General features: G+C 38.8%; 1 pseudogene; it reads left to right on the forward strand.

Moving 5' to 3' along the window:
- Window positions 1–1,623: 1,623 nt before the first annotated feature.
- LOC141332871 (uncharacterized) lies at window positions 1,624–14,735 on the forward strand (annotated as a pseudogene).
- Window positions 14,736–17,261: the final 2,526 nt, after the last annotated feature.

The following is a 17,261-nucleotide window of genomic DNA, read 5'->3' on the forward strand; positions in this document are numbered from 1 at the left end:
CAAACTACACTTCAAATATTTATTTTTTCCAAAGATGGTTTCCATTGTGTGAGGTAGTTCTTATACTGCTGATTCATGTTCAAGTGTTTGTTTTTAGGTAGTTATTTGATACCACAGCTCTACCTCACAACACTACTGCGCAGACTCTGGCTCCAAATGAATCTCTACTGCACAGACTTTGGCTCCAAATGACGTAATTTCCCCCAAGATGGCAGTGGCCATATTGAGATGCTTTGGCTACACTTTTCTACAGTGGAATGAAGCGGAGATGCGTTGTCCATCTTTTTTTACAGTCTATGCTCAAACCCGAAGACTCAAGATGAACTAATCAATTCTCTTTCTGGCTCAGACAGCATAGGTTAAGCTCATAGGGCTGTGACGTGATGAACGAACGACTCAAACATGAAGACTTGAGAGATGAACTGCACTGTGTGCATAATTATTAGGCACGTTGATATTGTGGTCATATTTTTTTTTCCAAGCACATTTGAACAATTCCAAACCACATCAATCTTTATAACTACTATTCATTTTGTATTTAATTATTTATAAGTGATATATAATTGTCCATGAAGGCTGGAAGTGAAAAACTCCTTATATTCAGGTGTGCAGAATTATTAGGCACATTTTCTTTTACAGATAAAATGAGCCAAAAAAAGAGATTTACCTCAGACTTAAAAGTCAAAAACTATTAAATGGCCATGAGAAGGATGCAATACTAATGCAGTACTGGAATTTGCAAAGTTAAGGCATGACCACCAGACAGAAAAACACTGGTTGTGTCTGCATTGTCAGAAAAAACAGGTGGAGGAGAAAAGATGCATGTTAATTGCAAAAAAAGTAAGAATTAATGTTAAGAATTAGATATGAAACCATCAGGAACCATTTAGTCTCCAGTGCCGCCATTTTCCAGAACTGCAACCTACCTTGAGTCTCCAGAAGTGCAATGTGTCAGGTTCTCAGAGACTTTGCTTGGGCAAAAAAAATCCTAAAAATTAATAAGAATAACACTCTGAATTGTTGTGAAATACATGAAGACTGTTTTTTCATAGGCTTAATAGACAGATGAGTTGAGAGTGACTCTTGAAGGACCAGCTAATAAATTAGCTGCATGAATTAGCTTAGAAGATCCAGAGACACTCTTGCTCTCATGTGCTATTACCAGTTAAATCAGTTCAAACAGGTATATAACCACATAAGAATCTGGATACAGGATACATTTTTAAGAATTTGCAGGCTTACGTTGATGTTTTCACTGCTTTGTGGAGTTGTCAGTACAGTACACAGTGCACTAAAGATATGTCTTGTTTCAGCTAGTCCTCTGCAGTCTTGCAAAGGCAAATGTGACAAAGTCTCTCAGGCCTTGGTCATCAGCTTTGATGTTGCCTGTCTAACTGCTTTAAGGATGTGAGCAGAACATATCCTGTGATTTTTTTTTTTTTTTTTTTTTTTGCCTGTGCAAATGTCAAAAGCGCTTTCTAGGTAGGATGTGGTTTGCTCCCTGTTGAAAGCTAGCAGAGCACTTTGCATGAGAGCCCAACTATAGTCTGTCTCAACCTGGTGTATGTGCATTTGTGTGTATTTGGACAAATGCAATATTTATGCAAAATTGCATGAGCCAATATGCGATTGGAGGTACTGAATGATCATTTGATAACATTTCGCAGATTGGTAAAGGGGGAGCATCCCTACCCCTTCCTGGAAGAGTGAGTGAGTAAGACTCGCCTTGGCTGATCTGCAATTTTTGAGACAACTCCTCCAGTGGTATCCAGATAAAAGGACACAGCAAGTCAACTGCATAAATGGTCCACAAGAATACTGAATCCAAGCTCAGTGTACATATGATCACCAACAGGGTCCATGCTGAAATGCTGGTGTCACATCCTCTTAGTATACCTTGCATGAGATGTATTTTCATTAACACATCAGTGTGGAGTAGTTTCTTTTTCCTAATTTCTGAGCTGATTACCTTCAACACATTCCTGTTGAGGTAGCTGGACATATTTCCACACAAAAGTTCTTTGGGTGTGGTTTTGAGTTTTTGTTAGAAATGATGACTGTAATTCTACTAGCAAACGTTTCTCTTTTGAGGTTTGTTGTTGACCTAAACTTCTTCTCACACACTTTGTCTTTTATTTCTCCATGTTGACTAACCAGCATGTTTGGCCTTAATTTAGTAGAACCCTTTGAAGGTCTTATTTTGTTCCATTCATTTTTATCAAGAGTGATGGTAAACTGTTTACGCACATTTTGTGCTGTCCTGTAAATACTTGGACCAGCATCTCCATGGAGCATGCTCACTTGTTTCAGTTGCTTCTCTTCAAGGTAAACTCTTCCTGGTATCCTGTGGGCCAATGTTATTTATACCACTATCCTCAGTTGCACTCTCTCTTTCCAGGTCCATTCTGTCGTTCTCTGAGTCCATGTTATTTTGAATAATATCTGCCTCAGTGTCCTCTTTCCAACTCATGGTGTCTATGGTAGATCAGGGTGAGCAATATGTGTATTTTCATGAATATTTTGACATGAAAATTAGATATTTATGGCCACAGTAAATTTGGCCACAGCTTAAGTGTCTTAATATGTTTAAGTACACTGTATACAATTGCTCTTGGATCACAATATAATAATGTCTTCTGGCTCCAGTCTTTTTATCCCACTTGTTTGCCCACTTGGATTGCTCATGGCTAGTTGGTCCCTAACACCATTTCATTTTTTTGTCCATAGCACCATAACTAGTGTAGATCACCAAATGAAGCAATGCATACATCTGACCAGCTTTCAATAACCAAAACACGACTTACTTTCCTCCTGCTGCTGCCCATACATCTGTCCTATTTACTTCTTGTGTTTTCTTATGTCTACCCATGACTTGATGAGATTTCACCTTAGTCTTCTTACTCTTTTGTTTTGCTCTAAAGAAAACGCAGTATTCCACTTTTTATATTATTGCTGATCTAACACCTGTTCATCAGATGATTGCTCCAATTTGTCCTGATAGAATAGTAGTACCTCCTACAGAGATAAATTCCCACAAAATGTTATGTGAACACTACAAAAAAGTAAAATAAATAAATAAATATATAAAATATAAAGGATTCTGCAGGATTAGTTAATTTGTCTGATTAAAAAATCTTATTCCATTTACATCTGGGTTTGGACTTAAAACATATTTTTTAGATTAGAGTTTTCAATATAAGCCTATTGGCCATACTTAATGTTGTTGAACAAAACAAGTTAATATTCTCTCTTTTATGTTTTCCTGTTGTATTGTGGATTCATGTAATATTGCACTCACAAAATATTATTCTCTCTGTGCACTCAGTGAGTTTACAGCCTTGCAGAACTGTAACTGTCCATGGTGCTGAATTCAGCATTTTATTGTAACTAATATGAACTGCAACTATCCATGGTGCTGAATTCAGCATGTTACTGTAACTAATATAAGCTGTAACTGTCCATGGTGCTGAATTTAGCATGATATTGTAACTAATATGAACTGCAACTATCCATGGTGCTGAATTCAGCATGTTACCGTAACTAATTTAAGCTGTAACTGTCCATGGTGCTGAATTTATCGTTTTATTGTAACTAATATGAACTGCAACTTTCCATGGTGCTGAATTTAGCATGTTACTGTAACTCAGTGGTTCCCAAACTGGGGGCGCGGCAAGGCAGGTGTACAGTCAGACGATTTTTATAGAGATTCGAAAGAGATAAACGGCCGAAACTATCTGCCGCGTCGCTCGGCAGTATTCAGCGCGCACTGCTCAATGTGTGATGCTCTGATCAGTATTCTGCTCTATGAATGTGCGTTCCGTTGAGCTGCTCACAGCCCTTATGAATGCTCCATTCGTGTACCACTTATGCTGAACGGAAAAGCAAAGTCCGCTCAAATAACGCGCAGACAAAAAATGTCTATGTATGCTTGTTCCTGTTTGCAATAGCGCCACATACTGTGCTCTAACCATAGGCGGATTAACCATATGGGCAATTGGGCAAGTGCCCAGGGGCTCCATGTCCAGGGGGGGCACCACGCAAATAAATTTTCTCCCGTAAGACGTCTGTTTAGCCATGGCCTATATATACCCTTTCATCAGAACGTACTGCAGTGGATGCGCGATCTATCGCCAGATTCACACAAACTTCTATAGGCTACTATATAATATATGCAAAACCATATATTATTCAACCATATTCTATGAGAATGCTGTGCGGTGTGTCGTGCAAATCCCGTCTCTTCAACTTAAATTAAAATGCCTCACTTATGTGTGAATTCGCTACAGAGCGTCAGCCTTGCGCTTTCACGTTGTACTTTGCAGGCTGCAGCCAAGGGGCAGAGTGTAAACAAGTGAGTTTGTACGTTTTATTTTCTGTTTAAATCCTTATAAAACTATGTAGCTATATACAGTGCTTAACAAACTTATTAGACCACCCATCAAAAACTTTTTTAGAAATAAAAATTGTAGTCATTTTATTAGGCAAATAACAAACGACTAAATTGTCTTTATTCACACATAATTACCAAAAACTAATAAAACAAATTAAAAAATCATTCCAGTAAGTTCATAGAGTTAAAACCTAAAGATGAAGTGACTTTGGTGCAGGGGCGGATCTACCGGGGTGGCACAGGGTGGCAATTGCCACCCTAAGAAAAAGCCTTGCCACCCCATTTGCCACCCCAGCACTGTCCTAGTGTTCTAAAAATCAAAGAGGTTCCTCGACCGATTTACAGCAGCGATATAAAAATAGCGTGCGTCCCTATCATCTATCAGCGCCGCCCTGGAAACCAAGGACGGACAGCTGGAAGAGCTAGTCAGAAGCCAAGCGATCAAGCGAAAACATGCCGGGAGGTTGTCGCATCAGTCCGCGATGGCTTGAAAGCGACAAATACGAATTATGTTTAAAATTAGTAGTCGGGGCTCGCAAAATCGCCAGTCCGACGTCCCGGGGCTATTGTGTTTTCCTGTCGGGCTACCAAAATGTTTCACCAGCCTCCCCGACGGACTATCGTAAAATAGAGGGCTCCTGCGGGTTCTAAACTCCTCAATTTAGTTGTATCAAATTTAAGGCCATAAAAAGTTTTAAATATGTTAAATAGAATAAGAAAATGCTTAAATATAATTTTAAGAGGTCTCAGCTGGGGACGGAAAGACGAGAATCGCGATAAGGCTGGATAAAACTTCAAAAGGCAATGATGTCATTGAATAAATATGCGCGCTGCACGTTTCAAAAAAGTCAAAACGCGGCACAGATGTCAATTTGCAAATTTTCAGATGTTTATAGTCAGATAATTGCAAATATCGACCCACGTTTTTATGCAACAAACACTTGAGTTGTAAATGTGAAACAAATTAATGTGCTTTCTAAAAATCGAAACAATTAAGACAGTAATATTTATGTTTTAAATAAATATAATCAATTATCTACTTGATTTATCCCTTTTAAAGGTATAAAGGCTGAAATGCCATTGTATAAGACGTTTTGTTTTTGTGAAAATCTGAATTATAAGTCATGTCATTTTATGGCTTAATACAGTATGTTACATTGTCCAACCCCACTCATACTGTGTTCATTTTACTTGTGCAGCTCTTAAAAAGGGTCATACATTGCCCTAAATTGATATTTTAAAATTCTGCAGATGCACTGTAAATAGTGAAAAAAAAAAATAATTTCTTCATATTTGTTATTTTGTGTATTAAAAATATTTTTGATTGCCATTTAGACTTCTATCTGATTTTCTATATTTAAAAATATTGTCTTTTTTATTTTGGCTAGTTAAATTAATGTTATAATTAATTTTATAGCTTTTTTTTGACTACCTTTTAGTACTTTTAGGCTAAAATGTGAAATGTATTTGTGAAAAAGTTTTTGAACTGCAAGTTTTAGAATTTTAGTTTAGTATCGTTTTTTTATTACAGTCATTTTATACCAGTCATTAATATGTTACCATAGACATTGCCCTACCCCACTCATTCAGTATTACTTTTATTTGTGCAGGTCTTAAAAAATACAAAAATAAAAATACAAATACTGGAGATACTCTGTAAATTATATTAATTAAATATTTTAAATTATATAATTTGTATACTGTATGTTGGCTATTTATATTAGGCAATGTTATATGCAATACAGACAGTTGTTTTTTAATAGCACAATAACATCTGTTTTAAAATGAAGAACTCATGTATGTGAACATGTAATTTAACACAGTGCTGGAAAATCTTGAAAATGCACCTTGAAAGTGCTTGAATTTGACTTGTGAATGGTTAAATAAACTGTTGGTCATAACCTTGTTATTTAGTTTTCGGTCCATGCAAATTTGTTGGTTTGTTAAAAAAGAAGAGATACTTGGACTTAAAGGGACTTTTGTTGCTTTACTTGCACTAAAATTATTGAATTTGTTTTCATGTCTCCTCCAAGATATTTGAATACTTTAAAAGGTCATTTTGTTGCTCTTGTTGCACTGAATACTGTGATTTATTTTATTTATTTTGAAGATATTTGTTGGTGATTTTAAATGTGGTTTCTGTATATTTATTATGTGTTTTTTACTTAAGGAAACTTGATCCACTGAGACTTTGTATCCATATGCAGTCTGCATTGTTTGTCATGCTTTGTAAATTAAACTTGGCATAGACTTAAACTTGCTACAGGTTTGCATAAAACTCAGTAAAGAGAAGTTAAATATACCATACCATCTAATTAAATCTGACTTTCCAATCCAGATATCAGGTTCAAGTCAATCACACATCAGCTTTTATTTAATTTTTATAGGACAATGTAAAAATGTGCACCCTGGTGTATACACCGAATAAGAATAGCGTTCCTTGAATCCACAAAAAAACATGTAAGGATGCTTGCTTCAGTGTTGCCACCCCTCATAATTTTCATGCCACCCCCTTGCCACCCCATGAATAATTTTCTAGATTCGCCCCTGCTTTGGTGGCATCTGATGTCTTATGTTAGTATAAAATTAACAAAAAACAATAATATCAATGACCACTAGATGGCTGCAGTACTGAATTGCTGCATATACAGTGGGGATCGAAAGTTTGGGCACCCCAGGTAAAAAATTTTATTAATGTGCATAAAGAAGCCAAGGAAAGATGTAAAAATCTCCAAAAGGCATCAAATTACAGATTAGACATTCTTATAATATGTCAAAAAAAGTTAGATTTTATTTCCATCATTTACACTTTCAAAATAACAGAAAACAAAAAAAATGGCTTCTGCAAAAGTTTGGGCACCCTGCAGAGTTAATATCTTGTACTGCCCCCTTTGGCAAGTATCACAGCTTGTAAACGCTTTTTGTAGCCAGCCAAGAGTCTTTCAATTCTTGTTTGAGGTATCTTTGCCCATTCTTCCTTACAAAAGTCTTCCAGTTCTTTGAGATTTCTGGCCTGTCTGTCACGCACTGCTCTTTTAAGGTCTATCCATAGATTTTCAATTATATTGAGGTCAGGAGATTGTGAAGGCCATGGCAAAACCTTCAGTTTGCGCCTCTTGATGTAATCCACTGTGGATTTTGAGGTGTGTTTAGGATCATTATCTATTTGTAGAAGCCATCCTCTCTTTAACTTCAGCTTTTTCACAGATGGCATCAAGTTACCGTCCAAAATTTGCTGAAATTTTATTGAATCCATTTTTCCTTCTACTCGTGAAATGTTCCCTGTGCCACTGGCTGCAATACAACCCCAAAGCATGATTGATCCACCCCCATGCTTAACAGTTGAACAGAGGTGCTTTTCATTAAATTCTGTGTCCTTTCTTCTCCAAATGTACCTTTGCTCATTCCGGCCAAAAAGTTCTATTTTAACCTCATCGGTCCACAGAACTTGTTTCCAAAATGCATCAGGCTTGTCTATATGTTCATTTGCAAAGTTCAAACGCTGAGTTTTGTGGTGAGGACGTAGAAGAGGTTTTCTTCTGATGACTCTTCCATGAAGACCATATTTGTACAAGTATCTCTTTATAGTGGAATAGTGTACCACAACTCCAGTGTCTGCCAGATCTTTCTGGAGGGATCGTGCAGTCAAACGTGGGTTTTGACTTGGTTTTCTCACAATCCTGCGAGCTGTTCTGTCTGATATTTTTCTTGGTCTTCCAGATCTTGCTTTAACTTCCACTGTTCTTGATGACTGCCATTTCTTAATTACATTCCGAACAGAGGATATTGGCATCTGAAAACGCTTTGCTATCTTCTTATAGCCTTCTCCTGCTTTGTGAGTGTGCAATCCATGACACTGTCAGGTCTCAGCTTTCCAAAGGGGGCAGTGTATGCTATAAACTCTGCAGAGTGCCCAAACTTTTGCAGACGCCTTTTTTTGTTTTCTGTTATTTTGAAAGTGTAAATGATGGAAATAAAATCTAATTTTTTTTTTAACATATTATAAGAATGTCTAATCTGTAATTTGATGCCTTTTGGAGATTTTTCCATCTTTCTTTGGCTTCTTTATGCACATTAATACAAATTTTTAGCTGGGGTGCCCAAACTTTCGATCCCCACTGTAGGTTGAACTCTATGAACCACTGTTATGATGAATTTGACCTCTTAATTTTTTTTTACTTTATCACAAGTTAAAATTGTAATTTTTGTATGTGTGAGTGAGTTTTTATTTGAAAAAAAAATTAATAAAAATTCCAGCTCTGTTATAGGCTCATTGAATGCATTGTGTGTGTGTGTGTGTGTACCTGGTATTCATCACGTTGTGGGGACCAAATGTCCCCACAAGGATAGGAATACCAGTAAATTTTGACCAAGTCTTGTACCACTCAGATCAAGGGAAGTATTTTACGGTATTAGGGATATATATATATTAGGGATATATATATATATATATATATATATATATATATATATATATATATATAGTATGCCTCCTTTGGCCTTGGTAAGAGCTTACATTCTTGCTGACATTGTTTTAATGCACTTTCCACAGTCTCTGTACTGTACATCCAAATGTAATCTTTGAGCAATCTGTCTTTGAATCCATTCAATCCCAAAAATAATTATGTCTTAGCATTAGAAGATCTTACACATACTGGTGAATTAACATTAAAATGTATTTTTGTAATCACTTAGTTTGGGGCAGCTGTGGTACAAACCTTACACTGGGTGCTGGTCCAGTAAAAATGTTAACCACAGTCAGGCATGGGCAGTATTTCAAAAACATGTATTTGAAATACAAAATACTATTTTGTATTTAAATACATTTAATCTTTAGTATTTTTTTTATTTTCAAAATACATAAATTACTTTTTGCCAATCAACCTATTTATTAGACTGCTGATTTCCTGTATCAACAAGTATACAAAATACCAAATACAAAAATACTAAGATAAAATGTAATTAAATACAAAATACATTTGCTTATACTGTAAATACATTGCACTCAATGTCACATGGGGGGGGGGGGGGGGGGTGTATTTTTGTTATTATGCAAAAGGGGGGCCCGGCTTCAAAAGTTTGGGAACCACTGCTGTAACTAATATGAGCTGTAACTGTCCATGGTGCTTAATTCAGCATGTTATTGTAACTAATATGAACTGCAACTTTCCATGGTGCTGAATTCAGCATGTTACTGTAACTAATATGAACTGCAACTATCCATGGTGCTGAATTCAGCATGTTACTGTAACTAATATAGGCTGTAACTGTCCATGGTGCTGAATTTATCATAATATTGTAACTAATATGGACTGTAACTGCCCATGGTGCTGAATTCATTGTTATTGATAACACTCAGAAAACACAACATCAAACAGAATGTTTATTTAGACAGCGCCTGTAAACAGATGAAACAATTTTAATCAAAACTTTTGTGAACATTTTGTGATTCTGTTGTTTAATTTGTGCCTGTGTTGTTTTGATTGCTTTAGTGACACATGAAAAACCATAAACCTATTTTGAAGTCATTATTTTAACTGCACTGAGCATATATAGACCATATTTTTTATACCTCTTTTTGTTGTTTAAGTGTGAAGCATTGCAAATATGTGATCATTATACCCTTTCAAAATAACCTTGGCAATGTGCTGAATATGTACAGACCAAACATGATATTAAATAATGGAATTATCATTTATGCATACATTCAGGTGTTAAACTTGAGTTTTGACAGATTGTTATGCACTCTGAAACTACACATACAAAACCATTATGAACATGACCAGAGTGTATATTGCAATTACGGTGTTCATTTTAACTTGTAAATTGTGAAAAGTTTGATCCCCTTTGTTTTAGCCATCATTACCACATGGCCAGCAACAATGCATGCATGTCCTTCTTTCTTCAGTCATTAATAATTGATGTATTTTGAGGAAAACATTTAAGGATTTCTAACAATATAGTGAACTTCCAAAATGCAGTTTAAATGCAGCTTCAAAGGGCTCTAAACGATACAAACATGGGTATGTCTTCTAAAAAATAAAAAGGCTACACTCTGCATCAGTTAGCGCCTTGCTCATTTTAGTTTCACTTTCACTTTTAAATTAGTGGCAATTCGGCGTAAAACAATTGTTCGTTTTTAGCTTGTTTGAATTTCCCGCTCTTCCTCGCTTTCCTTCGCTTTTAAAAGCGCGGGGCTCATTTTACTTGCACTTTTGAATTAGCAGCAATTCGGCGTAAATTGATTGAATGCAATTCAAGCAACAAAAACATATGCCTAAAACTTATTTAGCCTATATATATAAAGCATATAACTTTTATTAGCAAAAGGAATAAAATACACAATGCTATAGGTTACGTCTAATATAAAATAACTAATAACCTACACAAAGTTTAGGTACACAAATCTGAAAATAAGTAAACACAGTTGAAGCAAACAGGCCTAAATAAAAAATGTAGATAATCTATTAGCAAAACTAATAAAAAGAAGACATAGGGGCAGTTCACATGTAGCGTCTTTTGCACGCTCAAATTCGTTATTTCAAATGTAGACGCGCGGCTTGCACGCGCATAATGGAAGTGACGCGGTCACGACGCGCTCGTTTTTTCCAGGCGTGTCCGCGCCGCATCGAGATAAAAACATCTCAACTTTTCAGAATGCCGCAAGCGCACCGCAGGTCATGTGACATGAACTAACCAATCAGCTTCCTCACGTTTTTCCGTTACATTGAAACCTCTGTAGAAACATGGAGGAGCAGCTCATCATTGTGGTCCAGGGATTTCCTGAACTTTATGATTTGTCAAGCCCCCATTATTTTGACGCTAATAGAAGAAACAATGCATGGAGTGGCATAGGCTTGGAGCTAGAGCGCAGCTGATGGTTGCTTAGAAACGGCAGACGCTTCCGGAGCGCAAGCGCCCGAGCGCTTTGTTGATAAGGAAGAAAGCGGCGCGCCTAGCGTTTTCCACGCGTTTTTAGGCGCGACATGTGAACGGCCCCATAAACGGCATAAACATTGATGTCAAATAAAATAAATTACAAGTCAAGTTAAAATAAAAGTAAAAATCAGTAAAAACTGTGGAACCAATAAAATAAAAAAACGAATGTTTAAAAAAACTTGATATTTGTGGGTTCCCTCAGCCACCTGAGGTCGCTGTTTCCCTTTCCCTTGCACTGCACTTCCCTGATTGTATACACCTGTCTGTGATCGTTAGCACTCATCTAACCCACACCTGTTCACTATTACATGGACTATAAGAACTCTCATTCCCCACTCATCATCCTGGCTGCATTGTCTTCGTGTGTCTTCAGTTCTGTCTGTGTGTTCCCGGATCCTGTTATCTTGACCGTGTTTCAGTTCTGTTTATTTTGTATTACATTTAAGTCCTGTTGTGCCGTGTTGGCCTTTTTGTTCGTTTGCTTTTTTGTTTGTTTATATTAAAATCATTCTTCCCCTGCATTTGGACCCTGACCTCATCACTCATCGTGACAGAATGCAGCCAGCCAAAATGGGTCCAGCGGGGAAGAATTTTTTCAGGGAGGTGGCGTCCCCCCGCTTGGGGGCGGCGACCACCCGCTCTGTTCCCGAGACGGGGGGGATGTCCTTCGAGGCGGCGTCGGCCGCTCTTTTCGAGTACCTCTACGCCTGCCTGGCGGATATGGACGCCTATAGGGCCGAGGCTGCGCGGATGCGCCCCTACTTTGCGTCCGCTGTCTCGATCCCTGAAGCGGCGGCTATCTCCGTTCCTGACGCGGCGGTGACCGCTATCTCTGTTCCCGAAGCGGCGGCGACCACTCTCTCTGTTCCTGACGCGGCCGTGACCGCTCTCTCTGTTCCTGACGCGGCGGTGACCGCTCTCTCTGTTCCTGACGTTCCTGACGCGGCGGTGACCGCTCTCTCTGTTCCGGACGCGGCGGTGAACGCTCTCTCTGTTCCTGACGCGGCGGTGAACGCTCTCTCTGTTCCTGACGCGGCGGTGACGACTCTCTCTGTTCCTGACGCGACGGTGACGGCTCTCTCTTTTCCGGACGTGGCGGTGACCGCTGACGTTCCTCTGGCGGTGATGCCCGCTGATGTTCCACTGTCCGCTCGCGTTCCTCTGGCAGCGAGGATAGCTCACGTTCCTCTGGCGGCGAGGTCCAGCTCACGTTCCTCTGGCGGCGGTGTCCGCTCACGTTTCTCCGCTGCACGGGCCGGGTCCGCCATCCCTCCCCCTGATTCACCTTCCACCGTTCCTCCTCCCTCCAGGTTTTTTGTTTTGGGAACGTCTGGAAGCCGTTCCCTAGAGGGGGGGTACTGTCATGACTCTGTGCTGTGGGTTCCCTCAGCCACCTGAGGTCGCTATTTCCCTTTCCCTTGCACTGCACCTCCCTGATTGTATACACCTGTCTGTGATCGTTAGCACTCATCTAACCCACACCTGTTCACTATTACATGGACTATAAGAACTCTCATTCCCCACTCATCATCCTGGCTGCATTGTCTTCGTGTGTCTTCAGTTCTGTCTGTGTGTTCCCGGATCCTGTTATCTTGACCGTGTTTCAGTTCTGTTTATTTTGTATTACATTCAAGTCGTGTTGTGCCGTGTTGGCCTTTTTGTTCGTTTGCTTTTTTGTTTGTTTATATTAAAATCATTCTTCCCCTCCATTTGGACCCTGACCTCATCACTCATCGTGACAGATATATCTCCTTAGATAAATGGCAAATTCACTGGCATCACAGGAATCCTAAAGCACGCATAATGTGTAGACTGTTTCAATGAGTAAAACGCTAAATTTGTTTTGAGAATGCTTAAACTCAGGTTTAAATTGTGTTCCGTAGACGAACAAAGCTTTTACGGGTTTGGAACGACATGGGGGTAAGTGATTAATGACAAAATTTTCATTTTGGGGTTGAGTAACCCTTTAATATCTCGTGGCCATGACAAAATTAAATTAACCGGAGCACACCACCTCCCGGTCACCGTACTATCGCACTGTTCTGTATGAGTCCTTTGTTCAAGATGTGCTTGATAACTGCCAGCTTGAATGTTTAAAAAAAGTAAAAGTAAAGAAAGTGTAAGTTAATAATAGAGAATAGGTTCTGAGATTACAGGTTGAACGTTTTTCATTATTTATAACTTACGTTCTTCTTTATGTCTGTTGCTTTGTGCCATTAAACTGGTGTTAACTTAACTTTTTTTTTTTCACTTTAGACCTGATGGCCCTGAAGAGAGTCAAGAACTGAATGAAATGGAAAAGAAAAATCAGAATGAAAAATATTTTTTCATAACTGGAGAAAATACCAAGACTAAAAAGAGTTCTTCACAAAAAAGAACTAAGACCACCAAAGCTGACAGTTATTTTACCTGCGAACAGTGCGGAAAAAGCTTCACTCAAAAACAAAACCTTACAGTCCACATCAGAGTTCACACTGGAGAAAAGCCTTTCACCTGTCAACAGTGTGGAAAGAGTTTCAGTCAGAAACAAAACCTTACAGTCCACATTTGAACTCACACTGGAGAGAGTTCATTCACCTGCCAACAGTGTGGAAGCAGTTTCTCTCAAAAAGGAAACCTTAAAGTCCACATGCAAATTCACACTGGAGAAAAGCCTTATACTTGCTCTCAATGTGGACAGAGATTTACACATAGAAACACCCTTAATTCCCACATGAGAATTCACACTGGAGAGAAGCTGTTCACATGTGAACAGTGTGGAAAGAGCTTCACAACAGAGCTAAACCTTAAATATCACAAGAACGTTCACACTAGAGAGAAGCCATTTGTATGTGGTCAGTGTGGGAAGTGTTTTACACGTACAGTAACCCTTAATTACCACATGAGGATTCACTCAGGAGAGAACTGTTTTAAATGTGATCAGTGTGGAAAGAGTTTCAGTCAAAAAAAAGTCTCAGCACTCACATGAGTGTTCACACTGGAGAGAAGCCTTACACTTGCAAACTGTGTGGGAAGAACTTCTCACAAAAAGGAAATCTTAAGAGTCACATAAGGCTTCACTCTGGAGAGAAGCCTTTCTCGTGTCCTCAGTGTAAAGAGTTTCACATATCAAAGAGATGTGAAACGTCATTTGCAAACTCCTTCTGGACAGAAGTTGCAGAGCTCTAAGTGTGACAAGAGGTTTAGAAAAAATGGCAATTTCAAAAATCACCAGCACATTCGTTCTGGAGGAAAGAGAACATTTTAACTGTGATCAGTGTAACAAAAAATTTATCACACTTAAAGATGCACATGAATATTCATGAAAATGTAAAACCCTATTTTAAATGGTTTGGCGAATTAAAATTGCACCAGAAAATACCTGTATATCTGTGTGAAATTAAGGAAACAATCACACCACAGCTGAATGTGTGCCAAATGGCATCCTTCATCTCTTAATACTTTTAATTTTTTTTTTTTTTTGCACATGAACACCTGTGTCTACACCTGACCATTTACTTTGTTGTACATTTTGAGAGGTTGTCGTACACACCCTCCAATTTTGTTTGTACAGAGACATCATTCCGTTCCATAAATTTATATATTTGTTAATTTTATACTACAGTGTAAATGAGAAACTATAAATAAAATGACAAACTGCATTAAATAATGAAATTTGTGGTGCATTATATGATTCCTCTTAAGTGAGAAAATGCACTTGTAAACATGTCAGTCTGGACTTGGCTACTGTTGGGGCTCATCTGAGGACACCTGGAACGTAGTTCCAACTATAGTGTAATTCTAGGTGTGTCTAGTTTATTAATTAGTGAATTATATTTCATTTACACAGTTTACACTTATAGCAACTTCATAAAGGTTATTTGCAATAAATTCTGCAAGCATCAGGTGTTACGTACACTGAGTTCAAATACAGTATATAGTGATGGATATAATTTACAGTGTGTAATTTGTTTATACGGTGTGGATACTATTTGCATTTTATATTTGTACTTTAGGGTGTACCATACTTCAAAGTAAACAGCATTAAAACAAGATTTAATTTTCACTTCAGTATTTTAGTATACTCCCAAAACGTTCCTACTTGAAAAATCTTTCCAATATTCCCTAACAGTTACCAAGTTCTTACTTCATCTAAACAATGATCATCACATACACATAGAGTTCATCAAATATGGTAAACACAGAAGCTAAGTTTAACAGCGCCTCATTTTACAATAAAACAATGTGGTGTGTCCCCAAAACTTGGGAGTTTTTATTCATAATCTGTTTTAAATTTTATTTATTTTTGGATGTTGATAGAACAATGCTACATTATGCATATTGCAAGGTTTCTGTAATATAAGGGACACAAGCTTAAAATCTATAATACAAGTGCAACCAGCTAAATCTTGCCTAAGGCACCAAATTGGTCTGGACCAGTCCTGGTCAAACCACTTTTTCTATGTAGGGTCATGGAGGCTCTAAACGTCAGAAATTCTGTTAGTCTAGAAATCTATTAGTCACTCCATGAGAAAAAAAACAACAGCTATGGCTGCAAGAACAGTTACAAAGCTACTTACTGTGCATTTATATATGCAGATGAGATGTTGAGTGTTCCACAGGAACATGATCAAGCACTATAGGCCTCATTTATAAAGTGTGCGTATGCACACATCCATTCAGTTGCACACAAGTTCAAGATCATTTGCGATTCATAGATTTAACATCTGATAGAGACTTGTACATGCATTTGAGTCACTCTATTGCTTTGCAATAGCCAAAGGCATTCGAGCATTCACCTACTTAGCAGGCACAGCCGCTATATAGGCGATGTTGGGTACCAATTTACCTCTAAATTTTTCTCGTTCACCTGAAGCCTGTCTTTTTGCCGTTGATTTGCATGCAAAAGAGTGGACAATGAGGAGTATCCCCTCAGAGAAAGAAATTTATTGGAAATGTCTCTTAGTGGATGTCGCTTGTGTGGAGGGCCCGTCAAGTTTCCTGATGGGCACAAGGATTATGTGCTGTGTCTTGGCCTCGCCCACACAGAGGGAGCACTGGAAGCCTGCAATGATTTGCCAATCAGGATCCTTTGTGGAAGGTTGGCCATTGTAAACTACAGTGGGCCGTTGAATTCAGTTTCTTACTCGCCTGCAGTCTCTAACCCACAGACTGAGAGAACGCAGACGGCCCCTTAAGGAGGCTTTGCTGAAGAGCTGACATCGGCCGAGCACCTGAAGCATGGAAACTGGTCTCATTTAGAGCTGAGGAGAAAGACGTCATGTCAATGGCCTCTGAACCAGGTGCAGACCTGGCTCTATGTGCAGCCAAAAAAGGAGTATGGGCAGCGTCACTTATGACTGATGCTCACAGAGATGCAAAGAACGTGTCTACTAGAGATGCTGTGAGTAGCCTAAATTGCCTCTTCGGGGACGCAGTGGAGGCATTCTCTCAGAAGTTCACAGAGGCACAGAAGCAGTCCGAGATGCTGCCGCATCTCCTCCCTAAATGTCCCAGCGCTTCACCTAGGGCTGGATATGCAGGCCGCAACCCTGAGCCACTCCTCCAGAGGCTGCCTAAGAAACCACGCTACGGAGTGAGATCAACCCACCATTAGCAAGGGCGACCAGCAGACAAAAAGGTTCCGGATCTCTGTGCCAAGAAGAGAGGAGCATCATCTGTAGACGACAGTGAGCCGGCAAGAAAGAGAGCGCATTCCCTCTCAAAGCTCCCCCAGTGTGTTTGTGTAAATGTTATGTTGCCAATGTGTTCAGCTGCAATAAACACAAAACCAAACATGCCTCATCAAAAGTCGTCATTTGTACAGTCGAAAGTTTCTGAGGTAAATTGGCGCCTGACATCACCTATGTAGCGGTTGAGCCCGCCAATCAGGCGAATTTTCGAACATCATTGGCTCTTGCAAAACAAGAGTGATTTATTACCTTATTTACAT

The sequence above is a fragment of the Garra rufa genome, chromosome 4 (assembly GCF_049309525.1).
Source record: "Garra rufa chromosome 4, GarRuf1.0, whole genome shotgun sequence".
NCBI lineage: Eukaryota > Metazoa > Chordata > Actinopteri > Cypriniformes > Cyprinidae > Garra > Garra rufa.